Below are 15,475 nucleotides of genomic sequence, written 5' to 3'. Positions count from 1 at the left end.
CTCGTCATGGCAAACAAAGGCAAAGGTTCATCGGTGAGCTCCAATTTGACAAGGGGCCAAAATTTCTTAATCACCTTCTTTACCGCATAAGTATGCGTAGTATACAGCAATACACAGACCAGCTTTTCTTCTGTATGGGGTTCTTTCGAAGTAACAAGGGTTTCCCTGGGTGTAAATCTCGCTCTTTTAGTCGCCTTAGAAACCAATTTACTTGGATACCCTCTTGCAACCAATCGTGTTTTAAGGTTGTCAGCGTGAGTTGCATAGTCTGTGATGAAGGTGCAGTTTCTACGCAGTCGCAGAAATTGACCATACGGGAGATTCTCCTTGACACCCCTAAGGTGAAAACTAGAGAAATGGAGTAATGTATTTCTATCCGTAGGTTTTCTGAAGAGCGAACACTCTATACCTCCATCCCTCACGTATATATTAAGATCCAAAAAATTGATCTCTTTGATACTGGTGCTAATCGTAAATTTAATCTGCGTATGCTGCAGATTAAGCCAAAGAAAGAATTCTTGGAGAGCCTCAGTATTGTGCCTATGTTCTTCCTCAACTGAATGGTACACATCTATCCCAAGGTACCGAAAGGTTCTCACCGCCCATAGTATTTGTAACACCGGCAATCGCCCTTCAGGGTTCCCCATATAACTACCTAACGGGAACAGACTAGATTTTTGAGGGTTCACCGCTATCCCAGACAGCCCCGCAAATCTCTCCATCACCTCCAGGATATATTGAAGATTTTCTTCTGGGTACCTCAAGTACAATAGCAAATCATCCGCATATGAGGAGATCAAGTGTCATTCCCCTCCCACCTCAATACCTATAGTGTCGTATTGCTGTCTCAGGTATATTGCTAGGGGCTCTAGGGCTAGTATATAGAGCATTGGGGACCACGGGCATCCCTGTCTGGTGCCTCTGCTGAGTTGCCATCTTTCAGATATCACTGCCCCTGTTCTAACCCTAGCCAGGGTTCACTGTATAGCATTTTCGCCCATTTTACATAACCTGGTCCCATTCCGTAACCCTACAGGGCTGCCAGCAGCCATGGCCACTTGACCGAATCAAAAGCCTTAACCTCATCTAGTGATACAATCGCCATCTCACTGTCTTGCTTACTACCCCATTCGACAACTCGATGGAGTCGTCTGTGGTTATGTGTTATATTTCTGTTCGGACATAGCCCGTCTGATCGGGGTGTATAAGTTTGTCAATGACTCTCCGCAGTCTGTTTGCCAAGACCGCCGTCAATATCTTGCTGTCCTGGTTCAACATCGACAGCGGTCTGTAAGAGCCACAGCTATTCCCCGGCTTGTTAGGCTTGGGGAGCAGTATTATGACCGCTTCCCTTAGTGACTCCAGCAACCGTCCTACCTCAAACACCTCATTTAGCATTTCCAACATTGAGGGGAGCACTTCTGCCATATAAACTTTTTAAAACTCACTCGGGAATCCGTCCGCCCCCGGGTTTTACTCATAGGCAACTGCTTCACCACCTCTTCTAATTCTTCCAAAGTGATTGGTGCATCCAGCTCTTCTCTTTCCTCAGCACTTATTCTAGGCAGTCCTATGTCGTCTAATGTTCCTATTATCTCTTCTTGACTACTTCCCTTCTCATCACCATATAGTAATGTATAATAATCCGCAAACACCTGATTAACTCCCTCTTGCGTGTCTGCTAAAGTACCATCCTCCCTAGTTATCGTCCTGATCATGGGTCTGGGAGTTTCACTTTTATATAACCATGCCAAAAGCCTTCCTGTTTTATCACCTCCCGCATGCTGTCTCTCTCTATATTTTTTATAGTTAAGGTTGCACAGCCTTTCCCATTGTTCCGCACATTTCTGTTGCAATTTAAGTATCAACTCCGTATCTCCACCCCCTTTATTCAATGCCCTTTCTAGTTCCCTTTCTGTGTCTTGTAGTTCGGCCACAATCCCCCTTTGCAGGCCTTTTGATTTACCTATGGCTACCCCTCTCATCACTACCTTGAAGGCTTCCCATAATGTGCTCGCCGAGTCAACGCTACCCATATTTTCTCCAAAGTAATTTATAATCTCCTCCCGTATACACTCCCTGAACACCGGATCCTTAAGCGCCTCCGCCTGGAGGCGCCATGTCGGAACCCTTGCTCTCGGAGGGCAATATTGCCACCTGAGAACCAGAGGCGAGTGGTCCGAGAGGACCCTCGCTTTATATTCTGCCTGAGTAATCTCCATTAATACCTCCGCCATGGCAAAACATAGTCCAGCCTCGTATGTAGCTGCTGCGGGGCAGAATAATTTGACTATTGCCTTTATTTGGGGTGTTTCGTTCTCCATACATCTGCCAGACCAAAGTCGTCTAGCAGTGTCTGCAGTGCTTTTGCCGCTGGAGTGGGTCTCTCAAACTTGCCATCCAACCTATCCACCCTGGGGTTCAATACACAATTAAAGTCCCCTCCCCAAACCACTGCACTACCCATGCACATGCTAAGGTTGTTACATAAAGTCCTGAAATACGCTGCGGTATTTTGATTGGGGGCATATGTATTTATAATACTGATCTCTTTATTCTCCAATAGTCCCCACAATATTACCATCCTCCCATCCATTTCAGCCACTTCCTGCAACAGTTGAAACGGGACGTGCAGTGCCACCCAGATAAGTACCCCTCTAGCGTAAGCAGAGTATGTTGAGCCCCCCACAACCCCTTTCCATTTCTTCGCAATCGTTTCCATTTTTTCCTGTGTCAAGTGAGTTTCCTGCAACAGTGCTATATCTATCTTTTGCCTGAGCAAGTACAACATCACCTTGTTTCTTTTCAGATAACTGTTAAGTCCCCTGACATTCCACGTGATTATTTTAAGCTCACCCATGGTCTATGAATGTTCCCCTTCCCCTCCCACCATTACAATCCAGATCCCACTTCCGTCTCAGACTATCTAGGCTCGTTCCCCAATTCAAACTTCCTAAACCTACAAACACTTCAAACTTCCCCTCCCTTCCCCCCGGCTTCCCTTTCCTCAACTGCAACAAACCACTGCACACATCCCCTTCCCTCCGCCGTCACCACCCACCCCGGAAAATGCCCAGCTCCATCCCTGGATCTCAGGCTCCCCTGCGTTTGGCCCTACCCTGGAACCCCAGGCCAAGACCCCAGCAGGGTGTCACCACACTATTGGTGATCTAACTAATCTCTACATGGGGGTGTACAGACTAGCTCTGTCAGGCTCCCTTATAAAGCAATAATCACAGTGCTCATGTCTTATTTTCTATTCCAAACTAGTTTTACAGGCCGACGGGCCACATTACTAACTATAGTCAAGTCCCATAGTTCCATGCAGCACTCATTTCAGGTGCCCCCACTACGCATTACTTATCTCCTCCATCTCCTCCTTTCGTCTGGATGTCCGGCTCCTCTGGGCAACCTTGCGTATCAAGCCATCCCATGGCGTCCTCCGGTGTTTCAAAAAATAAAGTTCTGTTTTTGTGGAAGACTTTCAATTTCGCCGGGTAAAGCAACATATACTTATGGCCCGCTTCTCTCAATCTCTTCTTAACCGCCCCAAAGTTCATTCGACTTCGCTGCACCATCAAGGTATAGTTCGGGTAGGCTGTTATGCTTGTCGCTCCTCTCCGGATTGTTCCACCTTTGCGGAAGTGCTCCAGTATCCTTTCCCGATCCCGGTAATTAAGGATTTTGGCGATCACTGGCCTAGGCGGGTTACCCGGTGGCGGCCTCCTCATCAGAGCCCTATGCGCCCTTTCCACCGCGAACCCCTGAGACAAAGCCCCTCCAGGTATCACCTGCAGCAACATGGACTCGATAAACTCTGTGGGGTTGTGGCCCTCTGCTCCTTCCGGCAAGCCCACAATGCGAATGTTATTTCTCCGGGCACGTCCTTCCGCTTCCTCCGCCCTATTCTCCAAATTGCCCACTCGCTGCACCAGGGCGTGTAGTTCCAACTTGTGTGAAGCACAGTCTGCTGTATTCGGGCTCACCTCTTTCTCGAGGTTCCTGGTGCGCTCCGCCAGTGACCTGACATCCTGCCGGAGAAGGTTCACCTCTTCCTGCACCTCTCCAACCTTGCGGTCCAGTGCTGTTTTTAATTCAGTTACAGCCAATTCAAGTTTGGCTTACCAGGCCAACTTCAGGTCTGCAATCGCAGCTAGGACCTCCTGGTTCGTGCCCATGGCAGCCATGCTACCCGCAGGGGGCCTGCCCTTGCTCCTGGCTCCTTCTTGGCCGGGCGACGTCCTGGCGTATTCGTCCAGCGTAGACTGCTTCCCCTTGAGTCTTGGAGGTTTGTTAGACATGGCGCTACCGCTATTGGTCGTGGGCAGCCCCGCCAATTGTGGTCTGTAGTTCCAACGGGGACAATCCACTACAGTCTTTTGTGTTCGAGGAGGCTGCCTCAGAGGTGTTCCAAGTCCAGCTCTTATTCGCCACAATGGATTGTGCTCTCCCACGTAATCCTATGGGCCCTCTCTACAACTCCTTTATACTTCCACGTAGATGCCCCATGACTCGTGTCCCAATCAGTGGCGGATGACTACTACAATTGCAGGCCCCAGTTTCAGTTGTCGGCCGCACACATGGGCCTTGCAGCCTTCATCCGCATCCTGAGTACACCATGCATCAGGTTTGCTGGTCGTCTAGCGCGCAGCCTTATGATCATGGGTCCGATGTCTGTTGTCTTTTACTTGGGCTACGCGCCCATTTAAACCATTGTATCCTCGATGACCAGCCGATCTGGTCCCCCCCCCCTCCCTCCTCACTGCTGGGGCAGCGCCAGGATGCTATCAATAGTCATGCATCTGACATCGGTATTTGCACCATTAAATGTATTGTAGGTGTGCCACGAGGTATTGTGGTACAGTGCAGGTTGTTGTGATACATTTTCGGACCCAATGCTGGCCTTCTAGCTACTGCTCAATAGAGTTATTGAATGCAAGCGTGCTCATTTATTGTCATGCTCCACAGCTCATCTGGCCGGATACCTTCTCCCTTCCATTCTCTTTGTGGGGCACTATCCAGGTACTCGTTTGCGCCTCACTCGCAGGCTCCGCATCCTCCAGCTGGGCCGATGCCCGTCACGGCCCCCTTCACAGTTCGAACCTCGGCACTCATGCCGGAGGGAACTCGCGGGTGGGTGTCTATGTCCCAGCGCCGCGGTCCCGGCTCGCCGCAGTCTGCTCTGGGTTGGGGGCCCGCCTCTCCCCCTCGTCCACCAGATGTTTCACGGCACCCGTCTTGCTCGTGCCGCGGGGACTTCTTTGTTTAACTCAACTCTGGCGCGGTCCTAGCGCCAGCAGTCCCTTCATTTCACACTGTATTCAGGGGTTTCTCTCCCGATTCCAGGCAGCTCAGAGCACCTGTGCACACCTGTGGCAAGCCTTGGGGTGTACGTTTCCACGGTTCCACCCGCCCCAGAGTCCATCCAACAGTAAGCGGCTTTATCGATCCGCTAATTTCTTCATCGTTATCTCGGAGGGGTCAACATCTTTTATTTTTCCGGTCCACAACTCCTCCAGACCTCACGCACCTCGATCAGTCATTCCGAATGTCCTGCGGGCTCCAAACTAGCACCGGGTGTTCACGTTGTTTTCATAAGCTGTTGCTTATGTTTTCATGCTCGCCAGTCCAGTGCAACTGCACGTTTTCCAAGGATAATTGTCGGATCACCAGGAGCCCCACTACAAGCACGTCCATTCACATGGCCTTGTAGCCACGCCCCCCTCTGTTTACCCACATTTAATACTATTTATGTTATTCAAAATTGCTGCCAGATCCCCACTGTTGCCGGTTGCTAAATACCTCGTGAGCCCCCCACCTCCGGACACAGACACAAAGACACGGTGTTGCTGGTGCGGGCTCTTCCGGTGGCTCTGATGCCGCCGGGAACACCCCATTTATTTATACCAGCACGTGACGGAGTGATACATCACTGCGTCATGTGCTTGTGCCCTTAAAGGGGCAGCGCCACACTCCTCCTTTTCCATAACAACAAACAACTGAAAAGGAAGAACTAACTACCAAACATCACAGCACACAATATCAACAGGTCCCCGAAAGCCCCTTTAATGATACCCACCCTGGGGCCCCAGGTGGCATTAGACTCTGTGGGCTCTGGGATGTACCCCATAAACAGCTCTCACTCAGTCCATGACATAGGCTGTAAAACGGGCAGCTTTCCCTCACCCTGTCCTCAGGGGGTACCTCCTGCCAGTCTCTCTGGTCGGTGTTCCTTCGCCATGCTCGTTGTGGTTCAGATATCCCGCCTAGACAGATGGTCCGCCGCCCTCGTCTGGCACCTCCTCCAGGTCCGTGCCGCCATAGTCTCTGCCCTGTGCTCACCCAGTTTCTTAAAGAAGCTGGCATTTCTGGTGACAGATGCTGTTCCATTGGACGCGGTTACCATTGACCCCTTCACTGCCACCACGTCCAGCGGTGCCGGCTGATAGGTGAGGGATAGCTTGCCCTGAGGGTGTCAATTTCTCACCAGGACCTCATCCCCTGGGGCCAATCTTGGTGCTCTTAGACCCCTCCGGGCCTTCTCCATCTCTGTCCGTGCCCTTCCCTCCTCTTGCACCTGTTCATTGTCAATGACAGCAAGTTCTCGCTCACCCACCTCCGGTATGATGTCCCTCGGACAGCGCTGAAAGAACGCCTCTGCCGGCGCCACCCACGTGGATGAATGCGGAGTGGCCCTGTATCCTCTCAGGAACACATACAGTGCCCTTTGCAGACACTCTCCTTTGCCCAGGGTGATCCGGAAGACCTTTTTCAGTGTGCGCATCATCCTCTATGATTCTCTGTTAGCTCAGGCCATAGTGCAGTGACCTTCTTGTGTTGTATGCCATACCCTTTCATGAGGTCAGCAAAGCTCTCGCCCTGAAATGGGGCCCAGTTGTCGTAGCATAGCACCCTGGGCAGTCCGTGGGTGGCAACGATTTTCTCCAATGCTACCACCACCCTCTCTAACGCCACGGACTCCACAAACTCCACCTCCGGATATCGGGACCACTCATCGACAACCACCTGGAAGTGGGTGCCCCTGGTCGTCGACCCAAAGTCCGTGTGCACCACCTCCAACGGCCGGTTTCGATGGTTGGCTCACGCAGCGCAGGTGACGCTGCCTGGCACCATACACAGGAGGCCACAAATTCCTCCACCCTCCTTTCTAACTCCGGGAACCACACTTTCTGACGGAGGCGGGCCTTCATCTTTGGCACCCCTTGGTGCCCTTGGTGTGCAAATGCGATGATTTGATGCACCTTGGCCTGTGGGATCACTATCCTGCCCCATCTTAACAGCAGTCCAGAGTCTGAGAACGCCAGTTCTTCGCGTACACACCAGAGCTGTTCCAAATCCACCTTTGCCTCCTGTGTCCTACGGGCCAGGAACTCCATCACAGTCTTCCAGGCCTTGTGTTCCATGGCCGCCTTCAGGATTCCAAAACACTCATCAGCCTGCAAGTTCTGTTCCAGCTCTTCTACCGGCACTGAGTTGGGCGTTGCCGCTTCGACCACCAGCCATATGTACTCATCCGCCTCCTCCGCGCACGTAGACTGCTGGTTGCCCTCCCTTGGGTGCCTGGAAAGATAGTCCGTAGTGTTGTTGCTGCCTGGGCGATATACCAGCGATACTCCGTATTCCAGGAGCACCAACATCCACCGTTCTATCCGCACGGGAGGTTTGGAGGATGAGCCCGCTAGAATGGGGAGTAGGGTCTTATGGTCCGTGACCACCGTCACCGGCCTTCCTAGTACATACAGTCTAAAGTGCCTACAACCCCACAGCACAGCCAATTTGTGAGTAATGTTGCTCAGTGTCCGACAGCGCTTTGCTGGCATACGCTATCGGGCAGACTTCCTGATCAGCTCCCACTTGAGTGAGGACCGCTCCGAGACCACAGGGGCTGGCATCCATGATGATCTCCGTCTGTAGAGCCGGGTCAAAGAATGCCATTGTATCCTCGGCAGTGAGAGCAGCCTTGATGTCATCAAAAGCATCCTGTTCCAATGGCCCCACTTCCAGGTGACATCTTTCCTTGTTAGTGTCTGCAGCTGCTCTGACCGGGATGCCAAGTTCCGGATGAACCAGCCACAGTACGTGACCATGCCCAAGAAACTCCTCGCCTCAGCCACGTTCTCCGGCGGCCTGGCTTCTTGAATGTCTCTCACTTTGCACGGGTCAGGGGATACACCATCCGCCTTGAAGACAAAGCTGAAGAACTCTATGGTGGTCTTGAGAAATTCACACTTATCTCGGTGTAGAGTAAGTCCCAGGGAACTTAGGCTTTCAAATGTCTTTGCCAGACGGGCCAGGTGCTCTGCCTCGGACCTTGCGAATACTAGGATATCGTCACTGATATTAAGCACCCCTTCCAGGTCTGCGAGGGCCCCTCTAATGATATTTTGAAAAACCTCTGCTGCTGAAGACACCCCACAACTGAGCCTTTGTATCTGTACAGCCCCCGGTGTGTGGTGAAGGTGGTGATATATCGTGACTCTGGATGTAGCACCACCTGATGGTATCCGGCCCGGAGATCCCGCTTAGAGAAAAACCTAGCACCCTGTAGCTCAGTTATAATGTCATTGATGATGGGCGTTAGGTGCCTCTCCTGTTTTATCGCCTTATTGGGCAGGCACATGTCCACACAAATCCTGACTGACTCAGGCTGCTTGAGCTTCCGGGCAATCACAATCGGGGAATCCCACCCGATAATGTCCAGCTTGACCAGGTTATCTAGCTCTTGATTCACCCACTCTCTGAGGTGGAACGGCACCCGCCGATGTTTCAGCGCAACAGGCTGGATAGAGTCATCAATGTGTAGCCGGGCAGGTTGACCAGCCATCTGCCCTATGCCCTCAAACAGAGATGAGTGTTTACCCAGCAGCACCTGGATGTCATCTACGTACACCGAGTACGTGAAGGTTATGATGCCTAGGGCCTCTGCCGCTGCACAGCATAGTAAGGTGTTGTTGCTCACTGGCATGACATAGAACCTTGCCCAGATTTTGGCCCCACCATACCTCACATCTGCAATGAACGCACCGTCCAGCGGGATCGGCTGTGCTCCTCGAAGTTAAAGATGGGCGCCTTTGGCGTAGACAGGCCAGGCGGGATTACATGGCATCATAATGTTCCCGGGCTATTACGTTCACAGACGCGCCAGTGTCCACCAACATCGGCACAGAGTCTTCATTTACCAGTACGTTGCATCGGGCTGTCACTTGGAGTTGGAGTGCAAGACACCCACACTCGACGTGAAGAATACATGTTCTTCTTCTTCCTCTTCAGACCATTTCTGTCGTCTCCCTGGTCCACCTGAGCCACATTTGACAATCGCTGTTGACGGAAGAAGCTGGCCCGGTCCAGCCCTCTTGGAACAATTGTCGGTGTCAGGGCCTTGCACATGCGAGCATAGTGATCAGCTAGCCCACAGCGGCCACACGATTTTCCGATGGCTGGGCACTCCGCAGGATGTGGGAGGTGAAACCCGCACTTCATGCACGATTTGACTGATGATTTCCCCCTCTCCTTTTGGTTGCCTGCTGGGTGTCTCATCCATCTGCCTCTGCTGATGGCACAGATGTCCTCCACCTTGTTAGGGCGTACTCCTGCCTCCATGCGGGACGCCCGCAGCTCAAAGACCTCGTGGCACCTCCCCAGTTCCAGGATGCGAGGGAGAGTGATATCATGTTCCCTCAGGATTTGGCGGTGTAGCTTACCAGACACACACCCCTGGATGAGTTGGTTCCTTATCATTGTGTCAGGGTCATTCCAGGCACAGGGGCACGCCAGCCTGTGCAGTCTCCCATAAAATCTCATCGTCCTTTTGGCGCGCAGCACCCATGAGGAAGCGTTCGTAATCCGCATTTGCCATGGGCAGAAAATGATTGTGGGGAGCGTCCTTTGACACTGCATATGAACCATCCTGAGGTTGGAGGGACAGGAACACCTCATGTACCGCAGGGCCATCACAGTACAAAAGGGTAGCCACCTTACTGTCGTCATTGGTCTCCATGGTGGCTCTAAAGTACATTTCTAACCTGTCCATCCACATATTCCACCTTGGCCCCAGACTTTATGGTGCGCCTGAGATATCAAACTCAGGCATTGGCTGCAGGGCTCCCGGTGGTCTCAGCAGTGGTCTCGGTGGTAATGCTGGTGGTGGCTGTTGGACTGCTGGTGGAGGGGCTTGCTGCTGGTCTTTAGGTTGGCCGGCCTCCATGATGGCGAGCGCACAGGCCCCCCTGATCTGATGAAAAAGGGGCCACAACTCACCACTTTGCCTCCTTCACCGATGGACCTAGAGAGGCCCTTGAAGATTCACTGGCACCAGTTGTAGCCAATTGCCTCCATGGATCAGAGGTTCCCCACAGTCATAATGCCCCTAAACAAAACAGGGCATATGCCAGGCAGTTCAGAGGTCCCAAAAATTGAGCATATACACACAATAGCAGGCCTTCCCTGGCTCCACACTCAATACTCAACGGAAAGTAGTGAAAATACGTGAAAATCACTTCAAAATGCACATTCAGTGCACAATGTGACTGTCTGCCACATGAATTTCCAAAAATTCTGCCTGGATGGCTCACTGCGCTTTCAACGAAGCTGCAACCTTCCAGGGCCCGAAACCTAAGATGGCCGCCGGCCGCGCGGATCCTGTCCCCCTCTGCGGCATGTTTCACTTGGTGCGCTTTATGTCGGACCCATCAAAGAAACACCAATGAAAGTTACCACCTTGCCCGGGATGTCCTCCCGACCCGTCGCCACTGTTGCCGGTTGTCACATACCCCGTGAAACCCCCACCTCCGGACACAGACACAAGGACACAGTGTTGCTGGTGCGGGCTCCCCGGTGGCTCTGATGGCGCCGGGAGTGCTGCATTTATTTATACCAGCATGCGACAGAGTGATACGTCACTCCGTCGCGTGCGAGCGCCCTCAAAGGGGCAGCGCCACTTCCACCTTACTTTTAGTGACTTTCCCTGCTGCTAACTTTTTGGGAACTTTGGCCCGGTGGCACACACTACTTCCCTCTTGTTAGTCAATATGGTTTTGGGAACTACAGTTCCCTAGGGCCTTTGCGTGTTGCTCTACGCACACACACGTCATTTTCAGTCACCTCGCAAAGCCTTGAGCGGTGGATGTTTTCCTGCTTTAGGGTGAGTGCACTCTCCTCCCTTGCTTCCACTGAACTGCTGCTGCTTGGTTTTTACTGGTTCCTTCTTTTTTTTAATATGTGGACTACACTAAAAATATTTTGATATCCCTTAATGACAAATGCCACTCAATTAACCATAGCTCTTTAGCCAAAATCAGAATGTGTAATATACAATCCACCCTTTTGCGATTCTTTTATTTCAAATGCTATTCCCATAAAAGCTGCTTCTGGTGCCATTCGCTCTGCATTAATGCTTGCTAGGTTGTCCGCAAGGAATGCAGAAGCTGTGGCTGATTTTATTGGGCAGAAGGAAGTAGATGCCCTTGTTTGTTATGCTCCATAGGCCGCATTCGCTCCTTTGGAATAGAAGGAGATGTGCCGGACAGGTATCCTGTCATTCCCCAAAGATTGCGCCTTTGAGCTCTTGAAGTATTGCAGTCTATTCGGCTCTCCCGGCTCTGGCTCTGCCCATGCAGCTCAGAGGAGGGAGTTATCTAGGACCGCAAACACAGAGGCTATGCGTCGCTACTCTTTACAGCGTGCACTCCGTAAGCTTGCAAAGCTTCTTGTTACTATTGTGTGCACATCATTGACTTCCAATCCCTGAATTCTCTGTCTTTCACAGAATTCTGTCTCCTCCCTGCAAACTCACCCTCTGCGTTCTGTAGCAGACTTTCCCCAGATTCCTCCGACGTGACCCTGTCTCCTAGAAAGAGAGCGTTCAACAGTACTATTCAGTTCTCTCTGGGTTCTAACTTAAATCCTGTCTGCTATACTTACTAAACACTCCTATCCTTCAGGTCACATCATTAGCAGATACTCCTCCGGTGTTCGATCGCAGGATCTGTTACCGAATCCAGAATTCAACCGGCACAGAGGTAGGTCTCTGCCTCACCCATCCCTTGCAGCTGTATTTCTGTTTCTCTTTCACTTTCTTACTTTCCCTGTACCCGCAGACGTACAGTTCTCGATCTACTGCCTTGGCTCTTCATTATCCAGAGGGGGAACCTCCAGCTCCGGTTATAGTAGTTCTAAGCCATACCCAGGGTAATCCTTCCTTCTTATAAGGCATAGTGGGTACATCAGAGGGGGAATCCTTACTTATCTGTGCTTTTCTGTTCCAGCTTCATCCTCCGAACACCTCAGCCAGCGAATTAGACAGCATCTGTTCTCAGGAGAAGGAGGAGAGGGTTATCGCGCCTACAGCACCAGGGTTTTATTCCCCAGAGGGTTTCAATGGGGGTTCCGGTCTTCCTGTTTCTTTTAAGCAGGAAGGGAGGCACACAGCAACTGGGGAAATTCTTCAGTGCGGCCTTCGCCAATACTGATTCCGGTCAGTGCAAAAGAAATATTCTGTCTTGTTGTATTAAGAATTCAATTGTCACATTGTTATTATAGGTATAACAACAAAAATTAGGGGTGGAAGGTTTTGAATAAATCTGAACCACTGGCATTGCTCTGGGCAACCTTCCACAACACTGTTTCTTAGCCCGCCTGCGCCATTGCAAAAGGGATCTGACCATATGCAAATCAGTCAGGAACTGCCACCAATGGAAGCAACTAACCCCCGAACAGCTAGGCCAGGTCCTCTCTGCACAGAAACACAAGCAACCCCAGACATGTTTCGGCCTTGTTGGGCCTCCTCAGTGAGGTGCAGCTTGGTGCCTGTGGTTATGATTCATTCAAAACCTTCCAGCCATCACCTTTTTGTTTTGCTAAAGTCACCCCGAGTGGGACGGGTATGCCCAGACGTGGGTCCTGAGTCTGCTGGGCCTACAGACCCAAGCTACTCCTCACTGATGATTGATGATGCCCAACAAGGCTGAAACATGTCTGGGGATGCTTGTGGTCTCGTGCAGAAGGGGTGTGACCTAGCAGTTCAGGCTGGACTGCCCCTTTTGTGGTAGGACCAAGACTGTTCTGCATATGGTTTTCCCCCTTCTGTAATGGCTTTGCAGGCTGAAAAACGATGGTCTGGAAGGTTGATTAATTCAAAACCTTCCAGCCATCACCTTTTTGTTTTGTCATTGTTATTATAGGAACATGCTTTACTGATGCATGTCCCTACATATTTCATTCATTGCTCCCCCATTGCTATTTTATTTAGTTGGTTAATCTAACAACCTGCACAGGAGATGGAAATGCAGTTATTTACAAGTCAGTCCTGTTGGGCTGTATGTCATTTTGATGTCCAGCTTTGGGGTGTGTTGTACACAGATTTGTATGTTTAATGTCTTTTTTTTCCCAGCCTCATTTAAAATCCCTTTATGTTATCCTTCTTCAGGTTCTGCCAATAGGTTTCTTGTCAATGTAAATCAATTTCAGTCTACTAAAATGTGTAGATATCCCGTGATTCTATCCCTTTGTGATTTTAATCCCGGCTATGATATATAAGATGTTTTGGTTTCAGCCAAATGAGTTCAGTTGAGATCATTTACAGTCATGCTCCCTGGTTTTATCCCCCTATCATCGATGGGGCCATTGCCTCAATTGAATTCATGCCCAAGGCTCTGGAACTGTTTTTTTGGATACTATCCTTGTGTCTTGGTCAGACCATTTTGCCAGTTTTGTATTTGAACTTGACCAGACATTGGGCCTCATCACGAGTTGGGCTGTATTCCCGGCTGTAATATCGCCGACTGTAATAGCCCTAGCACCGATCGGCCCGGTGGTATTACCACCGGATCACGGGTTGAGCCTTAACGGTAAATCCCCATTCCTGATTGGGTCCATTGGATCCAATGGGGAATTTTCGGTGCTAATACTGCGGGCTAATACAGCCGGCTGTAAAACAGCCGATTTAGCGCCCAACTCGTGATAGGACCAGCCCTTAAATGCAGCAGTAATACCGTTACCACCACATTTAAGGGCTACAGCCCAACTCATGATGAGGCCCATGGTCTTCTCACCCTGTTCATTCGCCAGTTTTCTCCTTATGGAGGAGTAAATGAGCCATAAGGAGGATCTCAAATGAAGACCTTGCCTTCTTTAAAGCCGTACGAAACTGGATGTACAATGTGAGCAATACCTTTTGTCCTGTATTGGCGGGCTACAGTCAATTTATAACCATATGTTCCTTTTCAGACTAGACAACCTAGACAAACACTCCAACCCATTCTATACCCCATCTTGCAGACTCTAAAGCAGTATCATGGTAAGAAAGACAAAATGTGGAGGAAATTTGGGGATGCTCTCATCTCTTCAGTCTTTAAAGATGGCCTTAAAGGCAATTCTCACTGCCCAATCTACTTTACTGCACAACCATAACAATCTGAAGCGTATTCATTTGATGCTTTTCAATGCTCTTAACAAACACAAATACGTTTTTTACATTATAAATATAATTTTTAAACCTCGCAGCCTATCATCCTGTCTTGTCACTTCGCACATTTTGGCAAATGACTTTAACATTAAATCAATTCAGGATGGCATTAATTAAAAACTTACTTGCTTGACCCAGTTCCATACAGAACTAGCATCCGATTGATGGATTGACCTGGCCAGCAAAACATTTGGAGAAGGTGGTAACCTCTCAATCACAGGATAATGTGATTATAAATACTTTTCAGTCTAGTTTCAGTCCACTCCATTGAACAGAACTGCTCTTGTTGCCATTTTAGATGCTTCCTGACATTGTAGGTATGTCTGAGCAGGCTTTGATCTGGTTTTGCCCTTTTTTGAAGGGCAACACCCAAAATGTTAAATTAGGGAGTTCTACTGATTCCACCTTCATTTCATGTGGGGTTTCCCAAGGTATCTCCGCTACAGTTCAACATTCATATTCAGCCCTTTATGCACATCTTTTCTAAATCTAATCTTCAATACCCCTCCTATGCAGACGATATGCATATTTAAGTGCATGTCAAAGAGTCTGCAGACCCCTTCCAAAATGTTCAGTGTACTAGTGAATTGAAACGCTGGATGATCTCTAATGATCCTGCAAAACACAATGATCCTTTTTGTGCCTAACCATTTGCTTGCTGATACAATACAAATTCCACATTCTCCTTTCTGTGTATAGTTTGGGCCATGTATGGCAGTTTCATTTTGGCTGTGAACAACAAGTTGGAGATCTAGTTAAGATCTATTTTGTGTAGACTTCAGGTCTCTTACCATGCTCTCCATTTTATCTCTGCAGCCGACCATCGAGCAGTGGTTGGCACTCTGGTAAACCCAAACCTTGACTACGCTAATGCTATACTGGCAGGTATCCCATGAAATCAACTTACTCTGCTTCAGGTTGCTTATAATGCTGCTGTCAGAATTACCCTTCAAGTGACAATGTGCCTCTTTCTTTCCCTGTCGAAGACCTTGA

Source organism: Ambystoma mexicanum, chromosome 5p (genome assembly GCF_040938575.1).
Source record: "Ambystoma mexicanum isolate Mex_15411 chromosome 5p, UKY_AmexF1_1, whole genome shotgun sequence".
NCBI lineage: Eukaryota > Metazoa > Chordata > Amphibia > Caudata > Ambystomatidae > Ambystoma > Ambystoma mexicanum.
This window is presented reverse-complemented; position numbering follows the sequence as displayed.